This window comes from Lontra canadensis, unplaced genomic scaffold (assembly GCF_010015895.1).
Source record: "Lontra canadensis isolate GAN:19392208 unplaced genomic scaffold, GSC_riverotter_1.0 scaffold11, whole genome shotgun sequence".
In the NCBI taxonomy this organism is placed as follows: Eukaryota; Metazoa; Chordata; class Mammalia; order Carnivora; family Mustelidae; genus Lontra; species Lontra canadensis.
In genome coordinates this window covers 23,197,205-23,210,211 of record NW_022631005.1, presented here as the reverse complement: position 1 = coordinate 23,210,211, position 13,007 = coordinate 23,197,205, and positions in this window count along the sequence as shown.

Below are 13,007 nucleotides of genomic sequence, written 5' to 3'. Positions count from 1 at the left end.
GGTAGACGATATGGTTCTCCAAAAAAGAACAGCTACTTTCCATCCAGTGCCTTCCCTACAGAGGCAAATTCCCTCGTCATCTGAATGCATCATGGAAGTTCATTAACCTAAGACCAAGCACTCATTTCAAAAGGTGAAAGTCCCAAAGACTAAGTGGCCCAGATAAGGATCCACTTTGGAGGGTGGCAACTGCTAGAGTTCGCTGACTCAATGCTAGCCTGTTAGCAGGTCTTCTCTAAGCCTGAGAGTGTTGGGCTCATGTGTCCAGAAGACATGAACTCTGAGATTCAATAGCAGAGTAATAAATCCAAATGGTTTAGAGACCAGAACATTTCAAGGTCTGCCCCTTGGCCAAGATAGGAGTATTTTACCTTCTGTCTAGAGCTCATGACCTCTGACCTGAACCTTTCAGTTTTGCTGAGTTCCCACTAACTACAGGGCTTCTCCAGTCTTTTTGTCTCTGACTTCATATGGATTCGTGACTCCTGTTGTCCTATATAGCCTACTCAAATCTCTCAACTGTCCACTTCATTTTTTGACTGAGTTTTATGATTTGTTTTATTCTTGTTAAAAACTCGCTCACTTGGCAATCCTTAAACCTCTCACCCATTCACTGCTGCTGAGGGCGCTTCCTCAACCCATAGGTTTTTCCTAATCCTTTCCCACATTTTCCAATTTTCAAAATTAGACCAGACTCCATCTGGTATAGCTCAAGAAAGTCATATCTGACAATCTCTTATTTCTAAATAAAAAGAGGGAGAGAGACAGCAGCACATATTAATGGGCCATGACAAACACAGGCTACTTCCTTATAACCTTTGGTATTTATCTTTATTTTTAGAATGTCCTCCTGCTGCTTTTACTATCACTCTCTATTTGTTTTTGACAAGGATCATAGAACAGGGGAGACAGGAAAGAGGCAGGAGAAAGTATAAAGAAAGTTCATTAAAAAATATAGAAGAAGGAAAAGAAAAAAAGACAAGCTGCTGCCACCACGAAAACCCAGCTGATGGGAGCCTGGTGATGCTCTTGTTTTTTTGGTTAGTATCATGTATCACCTGTTGTGACCTTGGTTCTCATTCCTCTGTGCTGGTGTACTGAGTCTTGGTTGGATATACAGTGGCTTCTTGAACTGACAAACAACACAGAAGTTCTGGTGTGGTTGGAACATTAGGAAAAGGAGAAGTGATGTTTACTACTGAGGTATTATAAAGGTTTTTGTTTTCTTCTCTTTTTCTGTCAATAACAAAAATGACTAAAGCTATTTGGATGTTTGGGGAAACCAAAGGAAGGTAAAAAATGGACTGCCCTTTGGAATAGGGACTTTGTTGCTGCTTCCCTGAAAGACTTTTCCTAAGTAATGATCCCCAGCTTTTGGTACTTCAACAAGAAACCAGCAACTATTTCATAGTGTCTTCTATAAACCATGCTAGAAACTATTGTAAATGAAATGTCCTAGTAGAGTTTATGATCTAGTTGTGGATATAAAACATATACAAAATATTAGTGAATGATGCTAGATGGTATAAATTGCAATTTGTCCTCCTTTATAGAACCATGTCAGAATACAAAGTTAAAGGATTGGATAAATTTTTCCTCCTTTATTACTTCTCCTTCCAGCATGTATCTCAAACTATCTTCCATCACATATAGGCAACCACCACCAACACACATATATTTGCCTCCCAGTAAGGTGAATATCACTCAACTCAAGCCAGCTCCTTTGTGATGCCTTTAGACTTCCACCCCTTGGTACTCCTTGCTTTATCCAGTACAGAGGATTTCACCATAATGCCCCTGAGCCTTTCCTACACATATTTATCTGTAAGTCTGGTTTCCTCTAGTAGATTGTTGGGTCTAGAAGGCTGATGTCTTTCTTTTTCACTGTGAGTCCTGGAACTGACCTAACTGGATGTGTAACCTTAGGCGAATAACTTACCCTCTCTGAATCCTAGATTCCACATATACATATAGCAATTGGAAGTTGATATTGAACTTACAGCATTAGACTGTTGTTAAGGCTTAAATAAGACAATAAAGCTAATGTAAGTAGCCCAGCTCCTGGCATATAGTAAGTGCTCAAGAAGGGATAGCTGAAGCATGAAAGAGGATGTCTGCTTTCTCAATGCCACTGCAGCTAGGGATCATACATAAACGACTCACAGTCATGGCTAATAAATAACCAAAGTAAGAATGACTGAAGCAAGAACTTCATACAAGGGAGACTTTCTGCAGACGCATAGTTTCTAAATATTATTCTCGAGCTGAAGATAAAGAGTGATCTGTGATTTCTTTTCAATTAAACATAAATCTTCATACCTTTTTCTGATTCATTCTAGAAAAAGAAGTGCAAAATTTGCTTAAAATGGTGCTGGGGGGGAGGACTGGGAACACAACCATACTGAGTAGTTCAGGAAGAATTGCTGAACAGGCAAAGAAAAGCACACATGTTGGTTAATCTGAAATTTTGGGCAATGCTCCACTGGACAGAGGTTCAAAGGTGATCTGGCCTTGCTCTAGCCAATCTCAGTCTGAATAGCACCTTGTTCCAGCCCCTTGAGGTACACATGGTAGTCACAGAAAACCCCTGGATCTTATTACTTGCTAGCTTTCTGAGAGCACATCTGCTCCACATGAGAGGAAGTGAATTGGGGTCTGAGTCTTATGGTATACCAATAGTAAATGAGCAGTAAACTTCTGACCTATACCCAATCAATTTTGAGTGAATAGGAAATTAGAGAGGAGAGTATAAAGGTGAGATCAGTGAGAGGGAAAATGGGAAAGCAGGTAGGATGTGTTGGTTACTACCTTCTTGTGCCCCCTCGTCCCTTTTGCCACTCTTGCTTTTTTCCATTTCCATTTCCATTTTCCATTACCCAGCATCTCTGGGTCTTACAAACCTGAAGCCTGGCTCTGCCATCTTCATCTTGCTGAGCTGAGGCTAGGGGTGCATGGTACCTACAGAAGAGTGCTTGTCCTCTGGTACATGCTTTGTATGCACTTGGCTGTCTTTCTGTTCGAAGCTATTTGAACAGTCACTGCCCTCTTCCTGACCCCTTGTGGTAAACCACGAGGGGACTTCTGTGGCTATGTTTCACCCCTTGAATCAGATCTTCATTGGTGTGAACACAGCTCTAGTTCAATTCAATTTCACCATTCTTCTTGGACAGTGTAATCTAAACTGCTAACTTCTCCCTATCTCCCAGAACACAGATCCACTGTTGTGTAATCTCCCCTTTCATATGCCACAGATGTGAGAACTCCTTTCCTTCTCTACTGTTTACCACTAAAGTCTCAGTATGCCTGTAGTTAGTATCTGTTATGAACTAAATGGTTGTGTCTCCCTAAAATTCATATGTTTAAGTCCTAACCTTTAAGGTGATAGGGTCTTTGGGAGGTAATTAGGGTTAGATGAGGTTATGAGGGTTGGACCCTCATGGTGGGATTTATGCATTTATTGGAAGAGACACTAGAGAGCTTGCTCTGTCTCTCTACCATGTGAGGACATGATGAGAAGGCAGCCTTCTGCAAGCCAGAAAGAGACCTCTCATCAAGAACCAAACAAGTTGGCACCTTGACCTCGGACTTCCCAGCCTCCAAAACTATGAGAACGAAATGTCTAAAGTCACCCAGTCTATAGTATTTTGTATGGCAGCCCAGACTGACTAACACAACAACCCATTTTCCTGGATTTTGCATAATCTGCTCTTCATAGTCTGCTCTAGGAAGGGATAAACTAAATTTCAAAAAGAGAGAGACAGAGACAGAGAGAGGTTTAACCCAAAGTGATGGTGAAATTTTTATGCTCTAATGACTGGTTACTGGAGGAACTGGCAGGAAGTAACATTGACCTTCCTAGCCTCCTTCAAATTTCCTTCCACACAAGTTGTTGGCTGCACTGCTGCCAACCAGGACTGACCTGGTAAAAATCTATTTAGTGAATTAACATTTATAAATTCTTTGCTCTGGTTTTCCTCCCATATCACAGGGTTTCTGTTAATTTTAAATGACACTGCCTCTTCACTGGAGATTAACAAGATATGAAGCAATCCCAATATTTTAATTAGTGTTTGGAGATGATTCCTGCTGAATAGCAGGAAATGTGCTTCTTCTGGAAACCCATTTTTCATTTGTTTTCTCATTTCCATCCCTAGTTTAAAGAAAATTGACTTTTTAAAAGTGAGTGATAATTAATCTTTGAAAATACTACAATTATTTGGTTTTAATGCTCCCTAAAAATACTCAGTGTATACCTAAGCCAAGTAGAACTCTGCTGTTGGGGTGGTATTGGAATGACAGGGTGAGGAGCAGCGGTGGCAGCGTGCAGATTCATTGGCATTAGGCAGAGTGCCCATCCAGCTGGTGGGGAGGGGCTGGGAGGCATGAAGCCAGTTCTCCCCAGGCCCCTTAAGTGGTCTAAGAAATGCTTGTGCTCCTCTGAGGCACTTCACAGTTTTTCTGTAAGTGGAGAAATGGCCTGTTCAATTCAGATTAACTGCAAGGCCAGACTGATGGATGGTTCAGAAATGTATTGTAAAAATTAGATTATAAAGGAATAGATTTCATCTACAGCAATATGATACTAGATGGGCAGGTAAACCCCTTTAGATATAGAACAGATAAAATGCTGGATAAAATACTTCAACATGTATTTGTAAAGCAAGATTGAGCTGGCATTAAATTAAGAAGAGCAATCAAAGACTATTAATGACAAGGCCTTGCTATTCTACAAGAATAAGTAAGCATTAGAGTTGGTGATTGTCCTGAGGGTGTGTACATCTAGAAATACCTGGTCAAAAGTATTATTCATGCAGACTACACCTGGATATGCATATTAAATGAGAGCTCAGACCTCTGATATCCTGGAGCCTGGGTTTTTAGGTACCATGAGGATACATAGTGTGTACATGATAAAGTTTGGGGTCTGAGTAGGATAGGAGGTTGGACTAAAAACTCATACACAAAGCTTTGATCCTCAAAGATCAACACATTCAGTAGGTAAACTAGAACATAATCTTCCCTACAGAGGAGTTATCTGCCTCTGCCTTGGTCTTTGTGGAGTGAAAAGTAAAAGAAAGTCTATTAAGAACTCCTATCTCATATGCCCACCTTTCATGTCTGAAGATGGAATTCATGCTATTTGTGCAGTTAATATGAAAAGTAAAACACAAACACCCCAAAACATTTGATATATGTATCTTCAAGTTGACAGTGCCCAAAAGAGCCTAACAGATGCAAAAGAAAATCCTCCATGGAATTACACATTTAAAACTCAGATCCCAAAATTTCTCTAGATATAATTTTGGGGAATTGAAGCTTACAGTAAAAAAAAAAAAAAAAAAAAAATATATATATATATATATATATATATATATATATATATATATGGGGGAGAAAGCCACCATGAGTGAGAGTCAGTAGAAACAACAAACTATGAGTTTGTTATGAGAAACAATAAACTGTGAGTCAGACCCACAAAGAATATAAATATTATAATAATCAGAGAATATAATACATATGTTTCATGTGTTTAAAGAAAGACAAGAGAAGGATGAAAAAAATGACAGTATGTAAAACCAGGAAGATTTGGGAGAAAGTAATCAGAATACTTAGAAACCAAACTACGAGTAATTCAAATTTTAAAACTTTATATATAACCTAAATAGCAGATTAAATGTAAATGGAGAGCAAATGAACATTTCAGAAAATAGATCTGAAGAAATTACTCCAAATGTAGTATTACAGGCACGGGATGAAAACTATGAAACAGGTTAAAAGACATGGGACCATATGAAATAAAACCCTACATCTATCTAATTGAAGTTTTAGAAGAGAAAATTTAAGAATGGTGGAGAGGTGATGTTCAGAGTAATAATAGATGAGAATTTTCTAGAAGTGGGTAGAAACACTGGACACCTTGAATCTGACACCAAACTAGGGCAGTACAAATAAGGAAAACTGCAGACTAGTCACACATGGACACATGCAAGAAAGTCCTCGTCAAAGGAACTCAAAAATAAATCTAGCAATGTATAAAGAAGATAATAGTACATTATGACTGGTCCTAGGCTATTTTTCTTTCTCGCCTAGTCACTTTATCACAGCCTACAAGATAGAAATATCATATTTATGCTAATGAATTCCACATTTATATCTCTAGCCTAGAACTTTTCTTCCAGTTTAGATTCAAGTATCTGACTACCTAAGTATCAGAGCCATCCCAGGCAAAATTAGTCCAAAATGGAGCCTTTGAGCTTTCTTCCCATGTCTGTTTCCGTGGTCCTCGTTTTCCTCCTCTCTCACCTCCACAGGTTTCTTTTGGCTCTTTCCATTCTCCTTCCATTCTTTTTATTGCTACTTATCCTTCATACCTCAAGTTCCTCCATCGAGAACTTTTTCCTCATCTATCTTCTCCTCCCAAGCCCCGAAATCAGGGTTAGTTTTCCCCCCTGCAATTTTTAGAGTAGCACTTACCATGTGGTATTGCAATGGTTGTGTACTTGCTTGTCTTTCTCAATAAAAGTGAGAAATAAAGTGAGAGGAGTACTCTTATTTATTGAGAGAACATTAACTGTGAGCACAGAATCTGGTCTGTAATTGTCAATTGTTCCATAAATATCAGTCAGCTAACTGAATGAATAAGGTAGGATACATATTAGCATTATATACAAGGCAATAAGTGAATTCACGTGAGAGACACAAAGGAATATCCCCACCTCAATCTGAGAGAGGTAACCCAAGAAATATTTGAACTGGCTTTGTTAATACGTAGTAGAATCTTTAGCCATCTTGAGAGGAAGGAGTAGAGTGTAGAGAAAAGCATTTGAGATAAAGCAGATGGCATGAGAAAATCCTCATTTAGGGAAATGTAAGCAAGTTACCTAGAGCTCTGAGTTTGTGTTTGGAAGGCACAAAAATGTTTCTGGAGAGGTTAGGTTCTCCAGAGCTTTGGAGGTCATGTCTCAAAGTTTGGCTATTCTCCTTGGAGTGAGGGAGCTGCAGCACGATTTTTAAGGGAAGACCCACATGGCCAGATTTATACCTCAGAAAGATCACTCTGGAAGCAGTGAGGCAAATGGCCCAGAGGGGTGTGGAATTGGAAGCAGCAAGACAAGTTGCAGGGCTTGCAGCCATCCAGTTGATAAATGATAAGGGCTGAACAAGGACAACGTTGGTTTGTTAGCAAGGAGGGGAGCTGATTGTTCTGATCAGAGTACTGTGAGAACTTGCTAGTGGTAAACCTGAATATTCTGTTAGGACTGTCATTTGGGGGATTATCCAGCTGTGAGCACATTTACTGGCCTGGCTGGAGCTAAGCTGATTGTATTTGTGTCTCCCTGGAACCACTGCTGGAGTTGGTGAACACATCTCCCCCCTCCAGGAACCATCTGGAGAAGGTCAGTCTGACCTGAGGGATTTATTTTCATTAAAAAGTTCACAAAAGCACAAGTGGTTGTGCAGAAAGGGAGAGATTATATCAACTTTGATCCTTTGTGTCGTTCACTGCTTTCTCTTGGATTTATTATTGTTTTGGCACCATTCTTAATTTTGAAGCTGAAAACAAATAGTGGTTATGTGTCCAATATTAGTTAAATATGAAAAGATATGTTAATCCCCAGGCATCTAACTCTGATGTTAAAACCTATGCAGACTTTTTGTGTGTGTGTGTGGAAACTGATGACAAATTGTTAAAGAGAGGTTATGCTTTGTACATAGATTATGCCACATTCCTTTTTATTTATTTTTTAAGATTTATTTATTTATTTATTTGACAGAGATCACAAGTAGGCTGAGAGGCAGGCAGAGAGAGGGGAGGGGGGAAGCAGGCTCCCTGCAGAGTAGAGAGCCAGGTGCGGGGCTTGATCCCAGGACTCTGGGATCATGACCCAAGCCGAAGGCAGAGGCTTTAACCCACTGAGCCACCCAGGCGTCCCACACATTCCTTTTTATAATTGTCCTTTTTTTACACTGTTTTAGAAAATACCAATTTATTAAGCAAATACAGTAATCTCCACAGGCTGTTATCTAAGTATTTAATTTGCATGCTGAATCATACATGCATCTGATAGGGTAGAAAAATGTGATTGAATTCATTAATATAGACGTTCCAAGATAAATGACTTTTCTGTTGCACTATGATGTTTTTCAACTCGGATTTATATTAAAGCCCACTGGCTTTTAATGCCACACATTACTATCTCCTCTGTCTTTAATGGATAATGTTGTCGATACCCCTAAACAAGCAAGCACTGGCTAAGGAGCTGTGTGTATGTCTGGCTCTCAGGAGGCGGCCAACCGAGTGGCAGGGATTGAAGTAAGTGCATTCTAGCAGCCTCACCAGAGCCCCAGGCATAGCTTTGTGTGCTTATCTGCCCCCAGATTGCCAAGTAGGGTTAGACAGCCCTCAAGGAATGCTAGGGGAATGGGACATAAGACTGACTCCAGAGAAAAATAATTCTTTGTCTAAATGAGTGGTAGGGAGCTTCGGAGGACACCAAGACTAAAATATAGTGTTTTACACAAATGCCTTTACTAGCTTTACTGAGAAGCAGTATGACATAGAGATTAAGAGGATGGACTTTAGACTACTCAAATTTCCTGATTTCCAATCTATGTTGCAGTTTCCTCATTGGTAAATGAGGATCTTAGTATTTTCTTAAGGCTGCTCTGAGTATTCAATGAGTGAATGCATATAGGGACCTTAGAAATTGCCCTTCACAGCATACTCAGTCTTTCCCCTTTTTCCATTTGTGTCTGGCCCTCTAGCACAGGGTCTGCCCTAAATTCAACACACTGGCTTTCAGTACACACTCCCTGAACACCTAGTAGGTATCAGACCCTGGGCCTGGCACTTGGAAGATAAGATAAATAAGACATGCTTTCTGCCTCCAAGAAACCATGATCTAGTAGAGGAAGGAGGCTTGCAAATGGTTGAATCCATTCTGTGTGATGAGAGGATTAATGGAAGGAGATATATAGTTCCAGAGTAGACGTAGGCTTCATTCTGATTTAGGAGGTTGACATAGGTTCCAACTACTCTGCTGGGTTTTGAGGTGTGACTAGGAGTTAGACTGTCAGGTTGTGAGTGATGAAGAAGAGTAAAAGAGTTAAAGCAGGTATTGAGGGGCACCTGGGTGGCTCAGATGATTAAGCATCTGCCTTCTGTTCAGGTCATGATCCCAGAGTCCTGGGATCAAGTCCAGGACTTGGGCTCCTTGCTCAGCAGCGAAACTGCTTCTCTCTCTGCCTACTGCTCCCCGCTGCTTGTGCTCTCCCTCTCTCTGTGTCAAATAAATAAATAAAATCTTTTTTAAAAAGCAGGTATTGAATGAAGAATAAGGGAGGAAAATATGCCATGTCCTTCATCCTTTTTGTTTGTTTCTTTCTTTGATTTGTCCGTGAGATTTATAGTTTTGGAGTATTACACATCCTTTTTTTTTTATTAACATATAATATAGTATTATGCATTCTTGATCTAAATTTGGAAAGAGTTGCGTGACTAATGGAAGCAGCAAATTGGAGAATTCCCTCTTACTCTAGGAGCAGGCATGCTGTTGTCCAGCTGCATGTAAACGGCCATTTATAAATTGCTGGCTTCTCGCCAAAGTCAGAGTCTAGACTTGGTCCATTACTGCGCTTCTGAAATGATCTTCTGGCCAAACCAAATCAAGAACCTGCTTGCATATCAAGGCCAAATTCTTAGCTATTCAGAGCTGCATGCTTCATTCTTTTGGGAGAAATGAAATGGCAAAAATTTAAGGCAACTCTTGGATTTAAAAAAATAACCATCCCCTTTGTGGGATGGAGGCTGGAGGATGGGAGTAACAATTCTCACCATCACCTCTGTTTCTCCTGCCCTTTGTCACTTGCCTGTCTTTCAGCATACCATCATAGTAAGAAATGGATTAAAAAATACCTCAGTTTCCAATTCATTAAAGTTGTATGTGTCATATCTTATAAGTGAAAATAAAATTTTCAGATGGAAAATGAAAACATTTTCCCTCCTATTTTGCTATTACTGTCCTCACAGGCTCACAGTTGGCAGTCTTAACATTAAAAGGTGGTTTCACAAGATGGGCACAGAATTCATACTGGAAAAATTAGCAGTTGGCATGGGGGGGTAGTATGGTGTTCTTGAGGGAGCCAGGCTGTATGAAGGACCTCTGAGCTGACCATGAGAACTATACCCCTTTTCTGATGGTCTTGCCTCGTCGAAGAGTAGGTCATTTACTGAAGCTGAATCAACTGGTAGGTCATTTTCCCTATACTATTAAATATAAACTGATGTGTATTGTTTCTAGCCTGGTTTTATTCTTGTCCCAGCTCTATCTACTGGCAGGAGGAGAAAAATAGAACTATCCATTTTCTTCACTAAATGTCCTCCTCTTCTTAGATTCCTAGTCTTAATGATGTCACCATCTTCCCTTGTAAGAAATCTGGGAGTCAGCCCACACTTCTCATTGGTTTTAATCTCTCCACCTAATTGTTCACTGTTATTTCCATCTCATCCCCCTCTATTTCTCCCTTTTTTTTTTACACTATGGTTTTAGGGATAGATGGAGATTCTTAATCAAGAAGAGTCACCATTTTTACAGCATATTTCAAAACATCACTTATCTGGACTTCTGTAGTAGCGTATCGTTGGATCTTCCTGCCTTTGGTCTCATATATTCATCAGAGATTAAAAATGATCATATCTTATACTCTTGTGACTCTAAGACCAATTCCAGACTTCCTCACATGGTGCTGAAGGCTGTCTCTAGCCCTGTCCTCCTCTCCAGTTGTCTTTCTTTCTGCTCTTTCACATGTATCCTATGCATCTGTTATACATAACTATGAGTAATCCATTAAGTATGCCTTACAGTTTTTCTTCCTGCGTGTGTTCTTCCTGCAACTGGATTTTCTTTTTTCCTCTAATCTCCCTGTCAAAGACCTTCACCTCCTCTCTTTATGAATTCTCTCTTGAATCACCTGTTTCAGTCAACTTCTGACAGGAAATAGCTCATTCAAAGGGGTAACTTGAGGAGAGTTTAATAAAGAGAATATTTACAGAGATGTGGGCAGGGTGTGGGAGAATCACACAGGAGAGGGTAGTAAGTCCCCTGAGGCTAAAACAGGAGGTTGTCATCTGCCTCCTCCTTGAGGAAGAGAAGTGTTACCAGAACCCAGAGACAAAGAGGGCTTTTTGAGAGATGAAGCCAACCTACAATGCTTCCTTTGCAAGAAGGAGCTAAGGGAACAAATGTCTTAATGCTGCTCTCTTCCCTCCATTCAATCTCCTGCCAACATTCACCACTGGGTGAAACCAGTGGGAGCAGGACCAGAGAGAGTGAGGAAGCCTTTCATGCAGATCATACTGGTCAGATCATCCTGAGGTACAGAGCAGGATGGAGATGCAAGAATAGATCTGAAAGGGCAAACAGAAGATTCCTAGCACCCTATCCAAGCAGAAACGATCATTTGTGACTCAAAGCACTTGATTTGCACTTCTCCTACCGCCATCATAATGCCACTTTGCAATTACTCGTTTGTGTATTTCTCTCCCCCATGCTATAACCTTTTGGATAGCAAGAGGTATGTGGTTTTTGGGTTTTGGATTTTTTGTTTTAAATATCTGTATTCCTGTTGATTACCACAGTGCTTGGTGTATAGCAGAGCAAAGCCCTGGAGGGTTAGAGAACTGACTCTCCTTGGATATTGGAGGTTAGGGGACATGTTATATTACACTAACACCTCTTCCTGCTCACTGCTTTCTATGTCCAACATTTTCCCCTTCTGTCCTCACTTACTCCCTCTAGTTCCTTGGTCCACTTTTTTAAAGGATACAATGTCTAGAATCCTTAAATCTCAAATCATTATCCAGCTGCCTGGAGGTGCTAAAAAAGGCCAGACCACTTCAGACAAGTAAGATCTCCTAACTTCCCCAGTTTCTATACCAAATCCTTGTTGAATTTCTGCTGTTTAGGGGATGCTGAACCACTTATGATCTTTGACTTTCCTCCTATTTGATTCTTCTCACTGAAAACCTAGACTAGAGTCATCCTTTTAAGAAGTTTCTTAGATGTTCCCTCTCTTGTGTCTGACCCCAGTCTCCACGTGGCCCTCTTAGGCTAAGGGCATACCAAGAAAAGATATCCCCAGCCTAAAATATATCATCTGAAAATAAGTGAAGAGAAGATCTCCCCTCCTCCTATTTTAGTCCTCCAGCCAGAAGACCCATATCCAGTATGACCAATATGATGGCTGTCGTTTGTTTTCCCTGTGCCCCACATACTGCATTTCTGAACTCTGCTTGGATTTAGATTGCAGAGGGAAAGGCTTAGGCTTTGATGAATAGTGAAAAGAGTATCCTAATGGGAAAAAGTCAAACAAATGCCCTTGTATGATGAAGCTCTGTAGCATGACTCTTGGAGTGTTTCTTCTTTGTGGTGGGGACTGTAGCTCACTGAGAATAACACTGGAATTTTCTTTGCTTTAGACCTGTCTTTTTTACCTTTACCATCATTAAAGTTAACAAGTTAGGCAATAGATAACTAAAAAATCTTCACTGCAGACTGTCTTTAACACACAGAAGGAGGCACGTGTTACAAGTGTCATTGGTGATGAACCTCAGTCTTGTGGAAGATGGAACAGGAGATGGATATAAAGGGGAAAGTGGTAATGAAGTTGAAGACAGAGAGAGGAAATGTACAATAAACCTCTGGTGTGGGTACGCTAGCCTGGGATGGGTGTTCTTGTTCTAGACTTTCTGTTCTTCTCCTTTAAGATCCCTTAATATTCTTTATACGCTAGCCTGGGATGGGTGTTCTTGTTCTAGACTTTCTGTTCTTCTCCTTTAAGATCCCTTAATATTCTTTATTATAATTCCCACTTTTTTTTTTAAGATTTTACTTATTTATTTGACAGGCAGAGATCACAAGTAGGCAGAGAGGCAGAGAGAGAGAGTGAAGCAGGCTCCCTGCTGAGCAGAGATCCCGATGCGGGGCTCAATCCCAGGACCCTGGGAC